Source organism: Mustela nivalis, assembly GCF_964662115.1.
Source record: "Mustela nivalis genome assembly, chromosome: 13".
Lineage (NCBI taxonomy): Eukaryota > Metazoa > Chordata > Mammalia > Carnivora > Mustelidae > Mustela > Mustela nivalis.
The window spans coordinates 50168456-50180524 of record NC_139032.1 but is presented as its reverse complement, the minus strand read 5'-3'; the positions used below and the strand labels follow the sequence as shown (position 1 = coordinate 50180524).

Below are 12069 nucleotides of genomic sequence, written 5' to 3'. Positions count from 1 at the left end.
CATTTCTTTTGACAGCTGTCATGTGATCATAAGAATGGCAGTACAGAGAGATGGAGGAAAACTTCTTTCTTGATATCATCCTTGCTGCTCTGGTTGTCATGCCTGCGGTCTGTTCCACATTGGGACCTGCAGTTATATGTGAAAATACATTCCCTTATTATTTAATACAGTTTGAGTTGGGGCATTTAAAAAATAGAGGTCATGTCACAGTGGAATCCTGTACAAGACTAAACATTTCAGGGACATACTAAAATAGGGGTTTCTCACAAACACAATGTTGAGGAAAAGCCAAACACAAAAGAACATGAAATGGACAAAATAACTAAGATCCATGTATATACTTAGACTTGTATAAATTAAACAAGAAAAAAAATCATCCCAGTTTAGAAAAGGGCAAAAGATTTAACACATCTTTTTTTATTAGAGAAAAGCTAGATATCTCAAAAAATATGAAAAGATTTTCAAATTAACAGTAATATTAAACTAAACTTGGGTGTCCTGTCTTTTGTATTATACACCTGACTCAGCATTTGCCTAATGGCTAAAGGAAAAAAAAAAGAAAGAAAGAAAGAAAGAAAGAAAGAAAGAAAGAAAAAGTAGAAATCATTCTGAACATCTTCTTCTATGGTCCTTATATCTAAATGGTTGCCAAATTCTTTAATCTTTGCCTCAAAATCTCCTGTCACACTTTTTCCTTTTTTGTTTATAGTTTTGAGCCTATTGTATTTGAGGACCTTTGGGTCTCACTTTCTATAAGGTGAGCATTGAGGAATGCAAATTTATTTTAGTTCAGAGGATACCTTGGTATATCTACTGTTGACTAATAGTCTTCAAAACAGGGTGGACAGGTTAAAAAACAAACAAACATTATTTTCAATTTACATTTAGTTTAATCTCATCCTTTTAGATTTTTTCTTTTTGTGTATGTTCTAGAATGTTCTTAGTACAGTAAATGATACATAAATTTTTGTATGTACTCGAAAATGTTTTACAGATCCCATACTACACTAGGAATCACCACGGTTACAGGATTCATTAGCTTTGGACCTTAATCTCTTTACTACTTAATCTCATTGGTATACAGTTCTTTTCAAATAGAATAATTGAGTAATAAAATGTATGCAAATATGTATCATAGTGAGACTTGTTATAAGACTTCAATTAGATATTATATCTGAACTTGGATTTTATGTTTTAAAATACAACCAAAGTAAAAACAATCATTATTCCTGAATGATAATTTTTTTGTGTCCCTTGGCTTTTAGAACATAAAAAATTAGTCATTAAAATTATTTTAGGGATGCCTGGGTGGCTCAGTCATTATGCATCTGCCTTCAGCTCAGGTCATGATCCTAGGGTCAAGCCCCATGTTGGGCTCCCTACTCCTCAGGAAGCCTTTTTCTCCCTCTCCCACTCCCCCTGCCTGTGTTCCCTCTCTTAAAGAAAAAAAAAAATTATTTTAGATTTTTGACTTATGTTATCTTCCCAACTAATTCATATGGTTGAGGATTAATTTCTCAGAATTTGGGGGCAGTATATATCTTTCTTTTTTCTTTTTTTTTTTTTTAGCCTTTGATATATTTCAAGGGAGAACTCAGGGCAGGTTTGTATCTATCAAGAAAGCTACTAAATTAAACTGAAAATCCTTAAGGCTATATTACTGAATGTATGTGCTTCCCAACATTTTCTGAGAAGAATAAAAACACTTCTGTGCTTATAATAAGGCATATCTGTACTACTAATATCTGCAAGACATGAAAATATCTGACTGTGAAGTTGATTATGTACTCAAGCAGAAAGATGTAATAAAAACTTTTCTGAATTCACCCTCCTTCCTTAATTTTTCTCCCCCATATTATCGATGCAGATGTTGAGTTTCTTCAAAAAATGCAAAATAATTGGACCCGAGGACTCCTTTTAGCTAAAAAGAGCCCTTCCCCATTTTATTAAACCCATATATTTCAGTGAAATAAGTTCTATGAGTTATTCTTCTGAAACTGAGATTCAGCAGCACAAAAAGAAAGTCAAATAAAAATAAATGTCCAAACATAGCTCCCAGATATCAATCATTTGTCTTCTAGATCCACTCCATCCTTCTCCATCCTGCTCCCTATCACATTACTAGCCTCCCTTTGTCCTTGGGTTCCAGGATAAGGTTGATTTCCTGTTGGATTTTTTGCTGCTGGGAAATATAAGGATGAGATCAGAAGGAGGAAGTAGTGTTGCTCTGAATTTTCTATGGGCTACTTATATCCTTTTAACAAAGGTCACAGCTCCTATAAGTTTGCCCTCTCTGCAGGTTCTGATAAAGGCTCTAGCTCCTCACCACTTCTGGCCAAAGGGTGGTGAAGTTCTCCATGGCAGGTATTACTAGCTTCAGGGTACTTCTGTCTCCTAAACCATATCCAAGTTTTCATAAATGGCATCTTATTAAACTATTTTATTAAACTATTACCCACTTTCACTGTGGGGACACAGATTGATTCAATATACAAACAGTGAATAATATTGATATTGATTCTATGCTTTAAGTTTAGGGCTTTTTGTTGTGGTGGTGGTGGTGGAGTTCTTGTCATTGTTTCTTGTTTTGTTTTTTTGTTTTGTTTTTTGCAGGGCCTGATCTCATGACCCTGAGATCATGACGTGAGCTGAGATCAAGAGTCAGACTCTTAACCAACTGAGCCATCCAGCACCCCCAGTATGCTTTAGTTTTTATTATATTTAATGCATTTTGAAGGTTCCATTGAGCAAAGGAAATCATCTCAAAATTTGATCTTCAGTTAATTTAGTTTGATATTTTCTTGATTTAACTAAAAATGCACATATAGAAATTAGGTTTCGAAAATTAGAAATATACTAAGTATATATTACCTCTTAATAGGATTTCCCTTAATTTCTACCTCAAGTGATTCAATACTTTTCAACAGATATTTATTATTTGAATAACTCTTAGGCATAAAATCTCTGACCATTGGTAGTATAATCTACAAGATCATTTCTTCTTTTGAAATGGTTAACATCCAGTAGAGAGATGCAGATATATCATGTAAAATAGGAAGAAGATTCCAAACTAGGAAGAAAATTCACATGGTCGGTTATTTGAGCTGATTCTTAAGACACATAGAGGATCAGGTAGGTGTGTCTCCTGGGATAATTATTTAAGACTCAGAGAACCTGAGAAAGGGATATGAATAGGGATATACAGGGAATGTTCTAGGAACAGAGTCTGTAATATGACTGAAGTGAATGTATATAGAATTATTGGAAGTTTGAATAAACTAGACCAGGGTCAGGTAGTGGAAGGCCCTAAATTCCAAACAAAATTTAATCTTTCAGTGAAGAAAAATTAAAGTTATTGGAGGAAGATGTTTGATTTAGAATTATAGGGTATCTCATGTTATAATCAGATACAGTTTTTTTTTTAATTTTTTATTTTTTATAAACATATATTTTTATCCCCAGGGGTACAGGTCTGTGAATCACCAGGTTTACACACTTCACAGCACTCACCAAAGCACATACCCTCCCCAATGTCCATAATCCCACCCTCTTCTCCCAAACCCCCTCCCCCCAGCTTTCTTAAAACTGTATCTGATCTCACAAATCAGATACAGTTTTAAGAAAGATTCCACCAGCAGCAGATAATCAGAGGACAGGTAAAGCTGGAGGTGGGAATGTAGGAAAGAAGTTAGAGCCATGGTTCAGTTAAGAGGTAAATAAGGCTTTAACACAATAAAAACTGATGGAAAAGAATATGTTTCTTAATTTGTTTTCTCTGAAAGCAGAGCCTGTGACAAGGCAGTAAATTCAGATGATACAGTCATAGGAGAAACATCAACAGTTAAAAGAGTAAAAGACCAATGAATGCACTTAAAGAAATGCATATATTCAAAGAATTGACAAGACCAACCAAGGAGATTGAAAGAGTAGGCTAGAAATGTAAGGGGAAATCTAGGAAATTGTAATTCCTGAAGACCCATGGAAGACTGATTTGATATAAGAAATTAAGCAAGATGTGATAGAGCCCAAATAAAACATCATCCAATTCTTTGTTCATCCCTGTAGCTCTCATCTTTGTAGCCTAACTTTGCAATTCCATCAGAAAACACATAGAATTTATTTCTCTACCTTGTTGTTACTTGTTTTAACTAATGGGATGCAACAGAAATGACAATATAGTGTTTTCTGTGTATAGGACTCAAGAGAACAGGCATGCTTCCATACTTTCTTGGAATCCTACTGTTACCATATGAACTCCTCTAACCACAGCTAACAGCCAACCAACTATCCTCCACAGCTAGTTCCAAAACAACCAGTCAGCTGATCACCTAGATTTAAGCAAGGTCTTTACAGCTCAACTCAACCAGGCTCAAATCAGCAGAATCACTGACAAGTAAACTTGTGACTAACACTTACTGGTTATATTAGAGTCCTAGGTTTGGGTTAGCTTATTGCGTATGAATAGATATAGATGATACAGAGAGAAACATTGCAGGAGCAAGTTTAGAGAAGAATGGTAAGAAGCAAGCTGTTAGATTATAAATTGTTGAAGAGTTACCAGAAATTGGGCAGTAGATATTTTTAAATAAATATCTTCCTTAAAACAACAGAATTGGAAAAGTTGCTGAAGGCATTATTATTTTGATCATGTGTATAGAATGGATTTGACCATGTTTTAGGGAGATAAGAAAAATCTAATGGAAAGTGAGATGAACAGGCCAATGAAAGAAGATATAAATGAGGTAATGCATTTTCAAGAATGGGTGAGCTCAAATGCATGCATGATTAGAACAATCTGATAAAGGAAAAGATTAATTTTTTTAAGAGATAAGGAGAAACATATAGGTGATGATTAAGAGAAAGAATTAGGTTGGAGAAGCATAGATTGAGTGAGGTCAGGTCTTTTCCATGAAGCAGTAAAATCATCTGTTGAATCAAGTTCGCTGATTTTCTCTTCTAAAAGTAAAGTTTCAAACATTGATGAAAGATATTTAAAATATAATCCATTGAGGAATGAAGCAAAGAATGGTTGAGGGGTTCTGAGAGCTCTGAGAATGGTTCTGTGAATCTGGATATCAAGGAACCGCTAGAAATTATGTTCGACAGGAGGAGGAAATGCATGCAAGAAATAACTGAAAGATGCACAAGAGAACTTTTGTATTTCTAAAGTTGGATTTCACTAAACGGTCTTTTTATTTACTTATTTATTTGACAGAGAGAGAGTGAGACTCAGCGAGGGAGGGAACACAAGCAGGGGGAGTGGGAGAAGGAGAAGCAGACTCCCCATGGAGCAGGGAGCCCAATGTGTAGCTCGATTCCAAGACCCTGGGATCATGACCTGAGCCGAAGACAGGCACTTAATGACTGAACCACCCAGCACCCATCACTAAGCAGTCTTATTGTTAAGATTTCGGATTCTTTCTATTTGTTTTATATCTTGAATTAATCCTGTTGTAATCAGCAGAATTAATATGGATCATGCAGGCGCAGAGTTAAAAATTTTATAATTTTGGAGTCTTGGCAACATGTGTAGTGTAGAAGAAAGGGACAGTGTAGAGACTTAGCAACCAGGATTGGTGTTGGGAAAAGAAATATAAAATATTATTAAGAAATTAAAGAAAATGTTGCCCTCTGTTTGCTTACCAGTCTTGACAACAGGATCAACAGAAGCTGATACTTTGTGTTGAGACAGCAAACTATTGATATCTCCAAAATGCTGGTCAGAGAAAGATGTTGATAAAGGCAAAAAGAATGAGGTGAATGTACATTTATATAAGAAAGGGAGACTGGATTTTTATGGTAACCTCTCAGGATTTCTCTTCTTTGACCTGTAGTCAGAAAAATCAATTGGACTCGATATCTTTACTTACAGCATAGTAACATCAACTCCTAGAATTGTTGAGAAAATCAAATGAGATGAGTGTACATGAAAGTGCATTGAAAATCTAAAACCCCATACAAATGAAAAGGATTTGCTGAAGCCAAAGGCAACAATATTCAAGACAACTTTTATTAAAATTGATTTTTAAATGATACAAGAAATAAGCCTTATATATTGCTTTAAAATAACTGGTTCTGTCTCAAAATGATCAAAACAATTAATCTACAATGTTTGTCATAGATTAGAATAATACCCTGAGTGTTACATGTTATAAAATTTGTGGATATACTCTTTCATTCTGTGTATTCAACAGTCACCTAAGAAACCTGAATTCAATTACTTCTAACTCCACCAGGCTTCTATATCTTACTGCTTCTATTATTCAATGTTTATATGAACTATTTTTCTTATCATTTTTGTGCCACTTGAAAGCAAGTCCTTCATGATGAGAATTATTTGCTCTGTTGGGTGACATGATATTGATAGAGCATAAAGCCAGCTGACACATAATTTTTTTGAACATTGATATGTTCCCCTTGCTATCTTAGGTAGAGAGGGAAAGAACATAATTCACCCTAAAGGTTTTCACTCCAGTATCATGGAGCTCAGGTCTCCATGAACATACATAAGAGGTAAGAAATTTAAAGAAATGATTCATTATTTTATTAACAAAACTAACATTCACCTGTGAAATATATGTAGTGTGCCTGTTCTGTGACTGGTCCTGTGCTAAGTGCTAGTTGACATCCAAACAGAATGTGGTCACTTTCTTGGAAAGCTTACAAAGAAATAAAGGAAGATAAATATCTTTTGAAAAAAATCAACTTTGGGTTTTTTTTTTCCTTTTAGATTTCTTTTTAAGTTCTGGTTCAGATTAACTGGGAGGACAAGATGAAAAAAGGTTACACTGAGAGAGAGACATATGGAATAGTGGCATGGGCAGGTGGTCACGATTCCCAGTAACTGAGTCTTTGTGGTTGATGTGCACCAAGCTCTCTTCCTCCATTTAATTCTCCTGATCTGTATAACTTCTCACCAACTCACTTAATTTTAGATATAATTTAAAAGCAAATATTCTACCAATGTAGAAAAAAATAGTGTATTTGGTAAAAGTTGCTGGGAAAGCTGAATGGTTACATGTGAAAGAATAAAATCGGATGATTTTTACCTTACGCCATATACAAAAATCAATTCAGAAGGGTTTAAAGACTTAAACATATGATCTGAAAACAAATCTCCTAGAAGAAAATATAGGGGAAAATCTTCTCAACATTGGCCTTGGCATTGATTTCTTGGGTATGACACCAATAGCATAGGCAACAAAAGCAAAAACAGATAAGTTAAATTATGTTAAACTAGAAAGCTTTGGCATATCAAAATGAAACATCAACAGAATGAAAGGGCAACCCTATGGAATGGGAGAAAATATTTGTAAGCCATATACCTGATAAAGGGCTAATCTAAAATATGTAAGGACTTCCTAAAACATAAAACAGTAAGTAAATGAAACAATCTGGTTAAAAATGGGCAAAGAACTTGAACAGACATTTCTCCAAAGAAGACATATAAATGACCAATAGATATATTAAAAGGTGGGCACCTGGGTGGCTCAGTGGGTTAAAGCCTCTGCCTTCGGCTCAGGTCATGATCCCAGGGGTCTGGGATCAAGCCCCACATCAGGCTCTCTGCTCAGTGGTGAGCCTGCTTCCTCTGCTCCCCGCCCCCACCACTGCCTCTCTCTCTGCCTGCCTCTCTGCCTACCTGTGGTTTCTATCAAATAAATAAAATTTAAAAATCTAAAAAAAAATGTAAAAACGTGCTCAATATTACTATTCATCAGTGAAATTCAAATGAAAACTATAATGAGATGCCCTGATAGATAGATAGATAGATAGATGTAGGTTATAACAAGCGTTGGTGGGAAAGAATAGGGGACCCTTGTGTACTAATGGTGGAAATGTTGTAAACTGGTACAGACACTATGGAAAATAGTATGGAGTTTCCTCAGAAACATTAAAAGTAGAACTACCGTATGATTCAGCAATCTCACTTTGGGTATGTCTATCCAGAGGAATTGAAATCATGATGTCAAAGATATATCTGAACTCCTAGGTTCATTGCATTATTATTCCCGATAGTTAAGACATGGAAGCAACCTAAATATTCTCAATACCTGAGTGGATAAAGAAAATGCAATATATATCATATTCATGTTGGAACATTATTCAGTCTTTGAAAAGAAGGAAATCCTGCCATTTGTGACAATGTGGATGAACCCGGAAAACATTATACTAAGTGAAATAAGCCAGATGCAGAAGGACAGATATTATCTGATACTAATTAGATGCTGAATCTAAAAAGTGTCAAACTTATAGTAGCAGAGAGGAGAATGCTGGTTGCCAGAGGCTGAGGGGGAGGAGAAATAGGGAGATTTGAGTCAAAGTGTACAAAGTCTCAGTTACATAAGATGAGCAAGTCCTGAAGATCTTCTTTTGTTTTTTTTTTTTTAAGACTTTATTTACTTATTTGACAGAGATCACAGGTAGGCAGAGAGAGAGAGGAAAGGAAGCAGGCTCCCCGATGAGCAGAGCCTGATGTGGGGCTCAATTCCATGCCCCTGGGATCATGACCTGAGCCGAAGGCAGAGACTTAACCTACTGAGCCACCTAGGCGCTCCAGTCCTGGAGATCTTCTACACAGCTTAGTCCCTACTGTTAACAGTGCTGTGTTGCGTTCTTAAGCATTTGCTAGGAGGGTCAATCTTATGCTAAGTGTTTCTATCACAAAACTGTAAAGAGGTCCATACAAAAAAACTCCACAAACTTTTGTAAGTGAGGAATATGTGCATGATAAAGCTTGTGGTGATGGTTTCATGGGTGTATACTTATCTCCAAACTTATCAAGTCATGTACATTAAATACGTGCAGCTTTCTCTATGTTCATCATAACTCAATAAAGTAGTTTCAAAAGAGTCCTTGCTCTTAGAAGATTTTGGTGATGTAATTGAATATATATTTTTGAAGGGTAACATTACATAAAGCTAGCTCAGGTATTTGGCTTGATTGTGAGTTCTCTAAGGCAAGTATCTTATTCATCTTATATCCCCAATAAATACCTAGAATATTATAAGTAATAAATAATTATTTTTGACTTTTGAAAAAAAAAGTGAATATTTCTGAACTGAATAGAAACAGGTATTTTTTGGAAGAAAAGAGATGAGTTTTCCCAAAGATGCATCTAATTGTTTGGCAATAATCTGTGGTCCTTCAAAAATAGGACTAATTATCATCATGTAGGCAGGGAAACTTAGGTGGCAATTTGTAATTTTTAGCAGCTTTTTACTTGCAGCAATTTAAAGTTGCCACAGCAGGAGGTAAAGTACAAAATCATGTTTATTTGAATAGAAATATTTAAAATGCTATATTATGGAATCACTGAAACAGAGTTCAGGGGAAATAAATGTATCTGTCCTCTGTTTATGTTATTTAAACTTCATATGCATTCCACATAATGGTGATTGGGATTTGGGTTTCTGTAGTAGCCTCTTAAATGTATGTGCATCTTAAATTGATACTCACTGACAGATACAGTCAAATACACTGGCCAGTATGGTAGCGCCTAGTCAGAGGGGGTTGTTGAGTATTCTGAATTGAATATTCAATTCTACTCAGTTTAGTAGTCTGAATTGAGATGTGCTGTCATTGTAAAACAGACACTGGCTTTAAAATACTTAGAAAAAATAAAATAGCATGTTAATAATTTTTATAATGCATGTTGAAATCATAACACCTTTTGGTAGTTGTGTTAAATAAAATATATTAATGAAATTATTTTATATATTTCTTCCTTTTTTTTTTTACTTAATGTGGCTAAAAAGATTTGAAAGGCACACGTGTGGCTTACTGTATACTTCTACTGAACAGTACTGTCTAATAAGCACAGACTATAGTGGAATTACTTTTGGCCCTTTTAGAACATTATTTTCTGTTACAGGAGCCTTAGATTAATCGTGACTTTATAAACCCTAGTGTGGGTTTATATTCAACTTCTCATCTACTAAAACCATGAGCTCCATTTTAAGAGAGCTGCTGGTTAACAGCTCAACACTGTCCTGCAGTATATTCTGTGTATATTCTGTATATCAAAAATGTATATATTCCATTTCTTGCAGAAAGATTTGCCAAAGCTTACCACAAAAATATTTTTAAGCTCCATAGTTACAAATAAAGTCAAATAGAAACAAAACAAGATAGAGGAAGAATAGATATCATTCTGAGATAAAATGTTTAACGTAATTAATCCTTTAGCTCAAACTTTCTTATAAGAAGTAAGAGAAGACATATCAACATCTTCTTGGGTCTTATGGTTAGAGTAAAATCAAAATTTGGAATCATTCATTAATCGAAACTGAACTTCTTATTAATCTTTCTGTAGGGTGGCAGGGCATGGGACGGGGAAAAGCAGACAGATCCTGGGAGGTGAGGAAAATCACAACACCTTAACAGGGGACTGCTGCTGTTGCACCGAGTTATCTCACTGATGACCCTAGGTATAGGGATTAAGTTTCACATTTGCCTCCTTGTTCTGAAATAATGGTGACATGACTTGCAGCAGGAGCCCTCTTCATCAAATTCCGTAGGGTATTTGAAAAATCAGTGGTGAAGATATTCAGCAATACTGTGAGTGGCCAGTAAATACAAGGATTGATCTAATCAAAATATAACCGCACGAAAGCAAACCAAAAACATAACCACGAGCTTCCGGTGGCAGGTTCTGGGGAAGGTACAGCAGGTGCCACGTCCACCCGTGAAGGTGGCAAGAGGACGCTTCTGAAGCAGCCCATGCAGCAGGCCAAACGGATGAGATAAGACATTTAAGCAGAAGCAGAAAGAGGAGCAGAAGAAACTCCAGGAGCTGAAAGTGAATGCAATGTGGGGGGAAGGGGCTCCTGGCCACAGGTGGAATTAAGAAATCTGGCAAAAAGTAAGCTGTTCCTTGTGCCTGAGGCAATGATGATCCTTCGTTCCATTCCTGTTTAAACATCTGGATTCCCTGTCACGATATCTGTTGCCACCTAGAGTTAGAATGAAGTTTTGTCTTAGCTCTTGTACTTGAAGAGTAAACTTTAAGAATAAACTTTAAGAATTAAGAATAAACTTTTTAAGAATTTACTTAAGAATTTAAGTAAATAAAGAATAAACTTTAAGAATAAACTTTTGTCATATAATCATCCATAAAAAAACATAACTTGAAGTCAACTAAAGGTTAAGCAGTACAAATGGAGAAGAGTATCTTAGCAGTTTAAAAACAAAAGAAAACAAAACCTTAAGTCTGTTGAAATGGGTCATGTATGAGAAGTTTTATAAGTTACATTTTGGTTTTAGTCATGTCTGAAGGAGATGTCAAATTGAAGTGAGCAGAGGGAAGTAAGAAGGACCTGGTAGAAATGATGTAGGACAGCTAGATGAATGCCAGAATGTCTTATAAATTCTGAAAAGTTAAGATTTAACTCAAAATGTAATGTGAAGCCATTGATTTTGAGCCCTAGGAATACAGAAAATCATTTTATATTCTAAAACATCCGTCTGACTGTTCTGGGAGCCGAGAGAGAAATCAGGATAATGCTTTTTTGGACATAGATATGAAGATGTGTTATAAACACATGCATGTCGGAGTATGAAGCTTAGGTAGTAGATCCAGAGTAGATAAGTAACTTTGCACATCAATGTACAAAGAGTGGAAGAAATCTTCTGGGAATAAAAAAAAAAAAAAAAAAAAAAAAAAAGAACCCCAAACTCTGGAATATTCAGGTTTCCCCTAGAGATGCTGAAACCAGAAGAAAACTTAGAAGCAGCAGTTGTGGGACAGGACAAAAACCTGGCGCAGGATGCCTTGGACCATCAATGTCAAGAACCTGTGTCAGGAATAGAGGGATTCTCAAGGCTGGCAGATGTCACAGGATGAATAAGAAGAGAGCACAGAGGCAGCCATGACCTGAGTCACCCTTGAGGCCCGGGTTGACGCTGACAGGAGTGGTCTCCGTTGTGCAGATTAAGAAGCTGATGGGGAGGTGGAAGTGTGGGTCCTGGAGGCACAATTAGTTAACAACTTTTTCAAGACTTTTGTACTTCAGGAGCAGCAACAACAACAAGAGTAAATGGTTATTGAATGGATACAGGATTAAGATA

At 35.6% G+C, this 12069-nt stretch overlaps 1 pseudogene across 1 annotated transcript; it reads left to right on the top strand.

Moving 5' to 3' along the window:
• Window positions 1–3696: 3696 nt before the first annotated feature.
• LOC309846317 (translation machinery-associated protein 7 pseudogene) lies at window positions 3697–10929 on the top strand (annotated as a pseudogene). The gene is made up of 2 exons: window positions 3697–3712; window positions 10652–10929. The product of its transcript is annotated as a translation machinery-associated protein 7 pseudogene (transcript).
• Window positions 10930–12069: the final 1140 nt, after the last annotated feature.